Source organism: Citrus sinensis, chromosome 5, assembly GCF_022201045.2.
Source record: "Citrus sinensis cultivar Valencia sweet orange chromosome 5, DVS_A1.0, whole genome shotgun sequence".
Classification (NCBI taxonomy): domain Eukaryota; kingdom Viridiplantae; phylum Streptophyta; class Magnoliopsida; order Sapindales; family Rutaceae; genus Citrus; species Citrus sinensis.
The window spans coordinates 13224242-13236037 of NC_068560.1; the positions used below are offsets into that span (position 1 = coordinate 13224242).

The window sequence follows — 11796 nt, forward strand, 5'->3', positions numbered from 1 at the left end:
ATGGATTGATTCAAGCAACTTGGGCTCAATCAAATTCGTGGAGGCCCATTAAAGGAATCGGACAAGATAAATGCATGATTCAGGCTCTTAAAGTTTCAAAATAGTCACTTCCATGAAATAGGGAGTTGGCTTAAACATTATAGCTGGAAAATATATTATTTTCCTTTTTCAGATACTTTCCCATTTCTTGAGGAGGCTATTAGGGAATCAAATCAGTCATTTCTATTTTAATTGCCTAGTTTCCATTTAATTGATGTAAGGCATTTAAGACAATTAGGATCCTAATTTAGTTTAAATTCTTTCCTATTTAGTTAGATTATGATTATGATTTGATTTAGATTCTTTCCTATTAGGGAAGATTTAGATTCAAATTTAATTTTTGGGTTAGGATTTATTTCCAAAAATTCTTGTAACCAACCCTATATAAAGTACTCATATTCAATAAACAGGAGGAGAAGTTTTTGATGCAATTGGTGAGAGAGTTAATTCTCTTTGGTTCTTTATGAATTCTTTGAACTTATCGGATTTTCGTGGCGTTCAAATTCTTGACTTATCAATCAGACCATCCATAGCTGATTGTGGCGTCCACATACCAAGGTTTGTGCTTTCAATAAGCATTGGGTTGAGGTTTCATTCCATTCCTGGTTTAGATTCGATCTTGGGAACTAAATTGATTAGGGTCATGTCAGTTCTTGACGGGATTCGTATCAATTGGGGTCCAAAATTCAACCAAAAGGAAGCAGAGATTAGGCAGTTAAAAGCCGAACTTGCTCGGATTGATGCAGACAAACAACAATCTTTCTTGTTTGCAAAATCTCCTGCATTGCCTCTACACACACCTACCTTCAGTACATACCAACCTTTCTACACACCATCCACCTCTAGACAACCTGTAGACTGTGCCAAATTCTTTGGCCTATCTCATCTCAAACATGCTCCAACTACTGCTCCTCCAAAACCACGGTCTAAACCTCCTAAGCCTGAACCATCTCCAACTTACCACCAGCCCTATGATCCACAATCTTCTCCAGAACCCCAATCTACTCAGAAGAACAAAGAACCTATGCACCAATACTCATCTCAGGTCCTGCCTTACCTTTCAGAATCAGAAGAGACCTTAACTGATGAAGAATCCTTTTCTTTAGAATCCTATTCTTCTTCTTCCAATTCTGAAAATAGCTTAGCTGATATCTCTAAGCTTCTGATGGTCCAGCCATCAACTGCGTCAAATGATCCTTCTCCCTCCTCACCTCCTCAAACACATATAGTTGAGGAAGCAGATTTTGATACCAATCATACACCTCATCAAGAAAATTCTTCTTCTAAACTTTCCAATGGCCCATGGTTTACTTTTGATGATATTCCAAGAATAAAATGGCCAGCCAGATTTCAAGAATTTTCTGCCTAGATTGATGTTCAAATGCTTAGAACTGGAGCAACAACCCAAACCGTCTTTAAGGAGTTCAGTTCTCGTTTTACTGGATCTTTAAGAGATTGGTTTGAAAGTCTAGGTCCATACAGACAACTATAGGTAATTCAAGCACAAATTTCGAAGGTCCTAGGAATAATTTATGAGTAGTTCTTTGGAGAAGCTACAACTGCTAACGAACAAACAATGCTTTTAATTACAAGAAGGGTGGCTCTGATTGTACAAATGGAAAAAGATGACAAGGTACAATGTGAAAACATCTTTTATACTATATTTCATGTCAATAATAAGGCATGTAGCATGATTATACTAATGTGGGTAGCACTGATTTAGTTGAAAATTTAAATTTGACAACTTTAAAACGTCCTAGGCCATATAAGCTACAATGATTTTGGAAAAAATAAAGTAAACAAACAAGTGCTTGTTTCATTCTCAATTAGGAAGTATAAAGATGAAGTTATGTGTGATATGGTGCCAATGCATGCAGGACATATCCTTTTAGGGCAACCATGGCAGTTTGATAGACATGTCATTCATGATGGTTATATCAATAGATACTCTTTTATACTTAATAAAAAAACCCTTTACAACCCTTTACTCTTGTACCTTTATCCCAAAGATAAGTGTATGATGATCAAGTGCGGTTAAAAAAAATGAGTAACTTGAAAAAGGAGAGTATGAGTTCAAACTCAAGAGATATTGAAACCAAAAAAGAGAGAAAATGAAAGTGAAAAAGGAAAGGAAGTTCCAATTAATAAATTTATATGCGAATGAGAATGATATTAAAAGAGCATTAATATAAAAATAGCCTATGATTGTATTTTTGTACAAAGAGGCTTATTTAAGTACTAATGAATCTAATCTTCTTTACCTACTGTTATTATTTCTCTTTTTTGAAGAGATACTTAATGATTTACCACCAATTAGAGGAATTGTGCATCAAATTGACTTCATACTCAGAGCATCAATTCCAATATGCCAGCCTATAGAAGCAATCGTAAGGAGACAAAAGAACTTCAAAGATAGGTAAGTGAGCTTATGAAGAAGGGATATATACGTGAAAGCATGAGTCCTTGTGCAATTCTACAATTGCTTATTCTTAAAAAGGATGGGTAATGGAGGATGTGTGTTGATTGTCACGCCATCAACAATATCATTGTAAAGTATAGACATCTCATTCATAAATTAGATGACATCCTTGATGAATGATCATATGGTTCTTGTGTTCATTTTTTCCAAAATTGATCTTAAGAGTGGATATATCAAATTAGGATGAGAGAAGTTGATGAATGGGAAACTGCATTTAGAACAAAATATGGCTTATATGAGTGATTAGTTATGTTGTTTAGAACAATCATGTTTTACGTGTTTTTATTAGTAAATTTGTGGTTGTATACTTTGATGATATTCTAGTTTATAGTAAAAACTTAAATGAACATGTTGGACATTTAAATCTTGTTTTAGATATTTTAAGAGAAGAAAAGTTATTTGCTAACCTCAAAAAGTGTACCTTTTGTACATATAAGCTTGTATTTCTCGATTTTGTTATTAGTGCTAAAGGAATTGAGGTAAATGAAGAAAAGGTAAAAGCAATTCAAGATTGGGCAAAGAATGGGTAATATTAGTAATTTTCATGGATTGGCTAGCTTTTATAGAAGGTTTTTGAAAGACATTTGTAGCTTAACTGCACTTTTGACTTAAGTAATTAAAAAGAATGTGGGCCTTAAGTGGGGGGAAGAGTAAGAAAAGGCATTTAATTTAATTTGATTAATACACCTCTGCTTGTTTTACCTAACTTTGCTAAAATTTTGAAATTGAGTGTGATGCTTCTGGAGCTATTCTAATGCAAGAAGGACATCCCAATTCATATTTTAGTGAAAAGCTAGGTGGGGCACCCTTAAATTACCCTACATATGACAAAGAAATGTATGCATTAAATAGGGCTTTAGAAACTTGGCAACACTATCTTTGGATAAAAGAATTTGTGATTCATACGAATCATGAGTCTTTGAAGCATTTAAAGGTTCAACACAAGCTAGAGAAACTCCATGCTAAGTGGGTAGAGTTCATTGAAAGTACAAGCATAGTAATGAAGATATTGTAGCTGATGCATTATCTAGAATGTATGTCTCACTCTCTACCTTAGATGCAAAAATATTATGTTTTGAATACATTAAAGACTTGTATGCTGGTGGTTCTGATTTTGGTAATATATTCAATGCATGTGAGAAAGTTTCATTTGGCAAATTATTCACCACTTCTCTAATTACCAACAAACCCATTGGTATTCAAATTTTTCCCAATTGTGTCATTTGAACCAAGGTCATCGGTTCAACCCTTCCTAATAAGGATCTCTTGTTAGGTTTTGACATCTTTCACCAGATCAAACACCTCCAAATCCTTCCCACTGGAATTCGAGTCAAGTCCATGTTCAAACCTTTCACCGACATTCTGAAACTCTACAATTTGTCTGAAACCCCCCAGTCCTACCAGGATATTTCCACCAAACTTTTGAGTTTCTGTCCAGAGTCCCATTCTGAGTTCACCCATCCAAACCCATTGTGGAAAAATAAATCTTTCTTCATTAAGTTACCTTTCAAACTCAATGAAGATATTAACCCAACCAAAGCTACCCACCCAGGCATGAGTCCTTCTGACTTACTCCTAGCCAAATAAGAATGTTCCCAATTGTTAGCCCAAGGTCTAATTGAGCCCACAAATTCTCAATGGGCTTGCCAACCCTTTTATGTTGAAAAGCATTCTGAAATTGTCCGAGGAAAAAAACACCTAGTCATTGACTACCAGCCATTAAACATGTTTTTACAAGATGATAAATTTCCCTTGCCCCGTCGACAAAGCATGTTTACTTTTCTCAAAAATGCCCAGATCTATTCAAAATTTGATTTAAAATCAAGCTTATGGCAATTAGGCATTGAACCCTCTAAACGTTACAAAGCTGCTTTTTGTATCCCAAATGCCCATTTCCAATGGACAGTCCTTCCTTTCGGCCTCAAAACTGCCCCATCTATTTTTCAAAAATCCATGGTCCATATCTTTCAGCCCATCCTGCATCATGTATTGATTTACATTGATGATATTTTACTTTTTTCAGGATCACATGATGAACATCGCCAGTTGTTAACTCAATTCTATGGTATTGTCCAAAATCATGGAATTATGCTGTCTGCCAAGAAAAGCACCATTGCCACGGAGAACATTGAATTCCTTGGCATGATCATAAAAGATGGCCATTATCAGCTAGGAAAACACATTGGCCAAGAGTTGCTTCACTTTCCAGATCAGCAACTTTCCAAAAAGCAAGTTCAACAGTTTCTTGGCATCATCAATTATATCAGAGACTTTATCCCACATGTGGACCACTACACTCGCCACCTCTAAGCTTTATTAAAAAAGAAGCCCCGAGAATGGAATGCTGACCACACAAATGCTGTCACTACTCTTAAGAAAATTGCACAAAATCCGCCTCCTTTAAAGTTGATTACTGATGGAAAGCGCATATTACAGACATACGTAAGTGATGAATCATGGGGTGCCATCCTCCTTGAAGAAATCAATGGAAAAGAATACTTTATCGCCTACGCTAGTGGACAATTTTTTAACACACAGAAGCATTACCATAGCGTGTTCAAAGAAATCTTAGCGGTAAAGAATGGCATCAAAAAGTTTGAGTATCATCTGATTGGACACCATTTTCTCATCCGAATGGACAGTTCGGCCTTCCCCAATATTCTCAATTTCAAAGGTAACATTGTTCCCGAAAAAATTTTACTCAGATTAAAAGATTGGTTTTCCAAATATGACTTTTCGGTCAAGCATATAAAGGGATCCCAGAACCTTATCCCTGATATGCTATCCAGACTCTCAAAATCATAAAACCCTCTCACCCTGTTTTCCACTACATACCACTTTCTGATCATCTCCATGGCTATATCAATATCCCCAGAAGCTCTCACCAAGAAAACTTTTCCCTTTAACAAAAACTTCTCTTCTGTCTTTGCCATCCAAGAATTTGCAAAGAAAGCTCTCTTTCGCTTCTTCATGAAAGCCAACCTTGTCACAGAACCTTTTCCTTTTTCCTCCTTCCACCCAGAAAATTTGTTCCTTACAGGTTTAACCCTTGATCCATCAAGAGAAATCACTGAAGATGTGTTATGGTACATCTGGTGCCTAACAGTCCTTTATGCCACTAAGTTGGTCCTACCCATTACTCCCACTTTAGAACATCTCCTTAATCCCGACAAAGTCACCTCTCTTATCTGGACATTACTTAAATGGTTCTCCCCAATACCATGGTGGAGAAAGAAGCTACAACAATTGTCCGAAATTTACAACCTTGAACGTATGCCTGCCTCGGAAGCACAAATGTTTACCTCAGTCTTTATCATTCACAGGCCATACTTTCAACATCCAGACACAAAACTCTTTTGGACTCAAGACCAGGTATATGAATGGTTCACTGCACCACATCTAGCTGTCATTGAAAATGAAATCCAAGATGTCCTTCACAACTACCTTTGCCAATTAAACCACCAACCTCCGCCACTTAAAGACATCGTCCACACCTCCTTAGGCCCACAACATGACCTCCTCATGATCCCCACTCCATCCGCCATATCCAAACCGAAATCCACGAGAATCATTATCAAAGAAGAAAAGCCAGACTACACTGACTTCCTTTTCCAAGACTCCCAAGACCCCTGGGAAGATTTCCTTCCCCTCAGCCAACATCTCCGACAGTTTCCACAACCATCCATGAATGAACCAGGATCCTCATCCCAACCTCCCAATGCTGACACGACCACTAAACCCTCCAAAGTTGACAAAGCCACTCAAACATCACCAAGGCCAGGATACCGACGAGATTGTCCTTATCCCCCTTGTCGTGGTCCCCATTGTAAGCATCCAAAACTCTCCAAAACCTTTTTCCCAAAATCCAACGGTGACACTGACCCCGATGAAACTGAAAGCTCATCCGAAGACGATTACATGAATCTCCGTTCTCCATAAAGTAGTTTGTCTTGTTGTAATCATTATGTCTTGCTTTATGCTTTTGTCTTGTATAATTATTAAAGTTTGCTTTTACTTTAAGCTTTTGCTTTTTTCAAAGTCATGCTTTAATTATTAAAGCACACTTTGTCACTTTGTAATAATTAAAGTTGTGTCATGATGTATCTTTTACTTTTCCTTTTGTAAAAGATAGGGGTCTTGTCCTATCTCCCCGAGAATTCTCCTATATAAAGGATTCTCCCCTCGCTTGTAGAATAGAGAAGTTTTCGAAGAAATAAACTCGTGTGTTTTCAAAACATCATGAATTTCTAAGCTCTCTTCTCTCTCTCTGCAAATGAAGCTCTCTAGAGAGAGAAAAAGAATAAAGAATTAAATTTGTTCATTTTGAAACTTAAGGAAGTATGCTCTGCACTTGCCTCTAGCAAGGATCCTGTGCATCAGAAAACTTATGATGATTTCTTATCTGGTTTGGTACTCTGTTTTAGACTAAAAGAAAGTCTGTTTTGGGTTATATGACCCGAGATAAAAAATTATTTAAAAGTTTTCCTGATTCCCCATTTGAGTATATCGACGGGAAACCGACGACGTAAATTCCAAAGGTGATCCTGAATAGGCACTAGTCTAGTCTGCACCGTCGGATAACAAGTCACGTACTTTCATATGGTAACAATTTTTCGTTTATGGAAAATAAGTTATGTGTGCCTAAATATTCATTGCACGACTTGCTTATTAGAGAAGCTTATGGCGGTGGTTTGATGGGGCATTTTGGTATATCTAAGACTTCAAGTGTTTTACATGAACCTTGATGTAGAAAGGATTTGTGAAAAATGTGTTACTTGTAGACAAGCTAAGTCTAAAGTCAAGTCTCATGGTTTGTATACTCCTTTGGCTATACCCAATGAACCTTGGACTGACAGACATATATATATGGATTTTATGGTGGGTTTACCTACATCTAAAAGGAGTAAGGATTCTATATATGTGGTCGTTGATTGTCTTTCTAAAATGGCACATTTTATTCCATATCATAAAATTGACAATGCTTCACATATTGTTGACTTGTTTTTCAAAGAGATTGTGACATTGCCCGGCATGCCTAATAATATTGTTTCAGATAAGGATGCAAAGTTTTTTTAAGTTTTTTTTTGGAAAACTTCGAGGGGTAAGATATGAACTAAACTTTTGTTTACTACTACTTGTCATCAACAAACTAATGGATAAATCTTAATAGGACTTTATCTACTTCATTGGGCGCTATAATACAAAAGAACTTGAAAACATGGGAAGAATGTTTGCCATATGTAGAATTTGCACCTTTTGAAATTGTGTATGGTTTTAATCCATTAACTCTTTTGGATTTAACCCCTTTACCTATGGATGGGCGAATTAATTTTGATGAAAATAAGAAAGCAGACTTTGTTAGCCACATCCATGAAAAGGCAAAGCAAAACATTGAGAAAAGAATAGAACAATATGCTAACCAAGCTAATAAAGGGAGCAAAAAAGTAGTATTTGAACCAAGAGATGGGGTTTGGTTGCATATGAGGAAGAAATGGTTTTCCATTCAAAGACATTCAGAACTACTTCCAAGGGGAGATAGACCATTTCAATTGATTGAAATGATCAATGACTAGATCTTCTAGGTGAGTATAATGTAAGTGTTGAGTGTTAGAAAATGTATATTTATAAAGGAGAAAATCATCATTTTACATTTCAAGTCTTACTAACACCCTTACTTTTATGTATTTAAGCTTCTTGTGATTTAATTACGTGTGTTTTATTTTAATTAAGTATTTTATATATTTTAGGGGCATTATGGTCATTTTACAATGAACGAGAGATCAGACGGCAAAACGGACATCACTTTTGAACTCAGGACGGTCGAAAACTTTAGGAGGAGCATAAAAGGAAAAATGGCATTGTTCACATGTACGGTACTATCTACGTTACTGTTCACAACACTGTTCACATAGACGGATCGATGATGTGGCATTGACCGATGATGTGCCATTGACTGATGAGGTGTCACGATCCTGTTGGACTAAAATTACGTGTACGGTACATGCATATACACAGAATTATTTTCAACCAAACCGCGTTATTGTTCAAGTCGGGTCAAACCGTGTCACTGTTCAAACCGCATGGTCAAACTGCGTACTATTGACTGATGACGTGGCGCAATCCTGAGCGTCCAAACTGTTTTTAATCCGATGGCCATAATTTACTCAATGTATCTATAAAAAGGGGGTCTCCCCCCCTAATTTGGCATCTCTGAATCCATTTTTGGGCTCTATTTTCTGTAATTCCTTCTCCATCTTGTATTTTCTACGTATTTTAATAAATTCTCATTTTACCCCTAGTTCAATTATAAGTAGCTAATTTTCTTTCAAGCTTGGGTTGAAGGTGAAGTCTCAACATGTGTCATGAGCTTTATTTAGTAAATTTATTTTCTCTTCCCCTCTAGTTTTTGTGGATGTTTTGACTTTTCATCGACAAATAACAATAATCTTGTCTAGATACCGCTCTGGTTTCACCAGCTCCCTAGTATAAGGTTATTATTATTTGGCACGATAAGCCCTTAGCACCATATTGATGAGAGCGTGGTTCATGAGGTGTGGATTCCCCCCTCATGATTTAATTGGCATTAATAAGGATTATTTAGCCCATGGTGCATGTTGATACAGATCCAGATACCCAAGTACATAATTTCAATAGATTTCTCTTCAATTTATTCTCCCCATTTCAATTCCAATTTTAGGATAATCTAAGTCACTTTCACCACAAATCCAACCACCCTCATACAAAATTAATTCTACATATAATTAAAATCCACCTCCTTGTGGGATCGACACTGGTCACCATTAATCTATTCTACAATAGATTCGTACACTTGCGAGTTCAATAAAATTTGCACAACAAATTTTTGGCGCCGTTACCGGGGAGGTAAGTTATTTTAGTTCGTAAAATTAATTTTTGTGAATAATTTCTTTTATTTGTTTTCTTATTTTTTTTTAAAAAAAAAGTGAATCTGCATTTAGAGTTAATAATTTCTTTTCTTTCTCTATTCTTTACAATTCTGCAATTTAATTTTTCAGTTATTTTTCTTTGTAATTTTTGTTTATCTTATTAATTTAATTTTTAGTTAATTTATTTCACGAATTTTTTTTAGTGTGTTTTTATAGAGAGGTTTTAACAGCGCAATAAGGTTAGTACCGTAATTTCTCATTCTTATTTATTGTTATTAATTTTGTTCTCATTTTTTTGTATTCATTGCATGCATGGTCGAAGGTCATTATTACCTAATCTTAAGCCTATAGACCTTGAACTTGAAAAAACACTTCGCACACACAAACACGTTGTAATTAAAGATAAAAGTGAAATGGATTTGCAACAACAACAAGCACCACCAGAGAGGCCATTTAAGGACTACTTCAGTCCCTTAGCTAATTTGAGCACATCATGCTTAAGATACCCAAATGTAGCTGCTAGGAGTTTTGAACTAAAACCTAGTGTGCTAAATTGTCTCCCAACATTCTATGGCTTAGAAAATGAGGACCCATATAATCATTTGACTGATTTTCATGCTATTTGTCAAACTTTTAAATACGAGAATTTTTCAAACGATGATGTTAAACTCATATTATTCCCATTTTCTTTAAAGGATAGAGCTCGTTCATGGTAAAATAATTTGCCTGCTAATAGCATTACATCATGGGAACAAATGGTAACAAAATTTTTGAATAAATATTTCCCAGTGCATAAAACCAATGCTATTCGCAGGAAAATTTCAAAGTTTACCCAGAGAGAAGACGAACAGTTTTTTGAAACATGGGAGCGATTTAATGGGCTACTTTTGAAGTGTCCACATCATGGGTATGAGAAATGGCACCAATGCCAATACTTCTTGGAGTGATTATTGCCAAATGTGCAAGAATGGCTAATGGCAACAAGTGGAGGAGAGCTAATGTCAAAAAGTGCATCAGAGATTTGGGAATTCTTCCAGCGACAAGCGGATAATTCCCAACAACGGAGTTGATCACTCAGGAACACTAAAAGAATTAAGGGAGTAAATGAGGTTCACATTGGTGAGTCAAGTTCAGAAATTAAAGAAGTCAAAGCGATAATTGAAGGTCTCTCTCGACAAATAGCATCGTTATCGACTGCTAAATCAACAGAGCCACATGACCATGACTCATACTCAGATCAAGCTAATGCTATAGGTGTAATGAGAAAACCATCAAATTACAACCCATACTGCAACACATATAACCCTGGATGGAGAGACCACCCTAATTTTTCATGGTCTCAAGGATTCCAACAAAATGGACCAATAGCTCCAACTTCACCAATGCAACCAATTCCTCAAACCCCTCAAGCCTCTCAGCCACCATTTAGACCATACAATCAGAACCAGAACTACTCTCAACCCAGACCATGGGAGGATGCATTCCAGAATTTCAAGAATGTTACTCACTCTATGATTGAGCAACAGAACCGTACCATTGATGGACTACGAAATGAGATGAGAACAGGCTTCAACTCACAAGTCCAATTAGTTTCAAGCCTCGAGAAGATGGTGGGACAACTTACTTCTTCAGTTCAGACCTTGGCAATGATTGTTGAGAAAGGCAAGTTTCCAAGTCAACCAGTGCCTAATCCTAAAGGAGTACATGAAGCAAGTACCAGTTCACCACAACAGCATGAAGAGGTCAAAGCAGTCATGATCTTGCGAAAAGGAAAGGAAGTCGACAAAAAAGTGGAGATACCGGTGACAAAAGAAAATCTTGAGATGCTGGTGACAAAAGAAAATCAAATTGTACCTGTGAATGCTGAGGACTCATCACCGGATGAGAAAGAAGAAACCAACCCACGAGAATATGTTCCTAAAGCTCCATTTCCTCAGAGGTTAGCTAAAGTAAAGAAGGGAAAATCCACAGGTGAGATTCTTGAAATCTTCAAATAGGTAAGTGTTAACATCCCTTTACTTGATGCTAAAAAGCAAGTTTCATCTTATGCCAAGTTTCTTAAAGACCTTTGTACTAAAAAGAGAAACATTCACGCTCAAAAGAAGGCCTTTTTTAACAGAAAACATTATTTCTATACTCCAACACAAAATTTCTCTAAAATGCAAAGACCCAGGTTCTCCTACTATCTTATGTAATGTAGGGAACCACACAATTGAGAATGCTTTGTTGGATTTAGGAGCTAGTGTAAATCTGTTACCTTACTCAGTTTTCGTGAAACTTGGACTGAGAGAATTACACCCAACTCCAATGGTGTTACAGCTTGCAGATCGGTCCACGAAAAGACCTCGTGGTATTATGGAGGACGTGCTTATC

General features: G+C 36.4%; 1 non-coding gene across 1 annotated transcript; it reads right to left on the reverse strand.

The window, feature by feature from the left end:
* Positions 1 to 10229: 10229 nt before the first annotated feature.
* Positions 10230 to 10333, reverse strand: LOC127902832 (small nucleolar RNA R71). Its single transcript, XR_008055470.1, has one exon. It is a non-coding gene; the product is annotated as a small nucleolar RNA R71 (small nucleolar RNA).
* Between the last annotated feature and the right edge of the window lie 1463 nt (positions 10334 to 11796).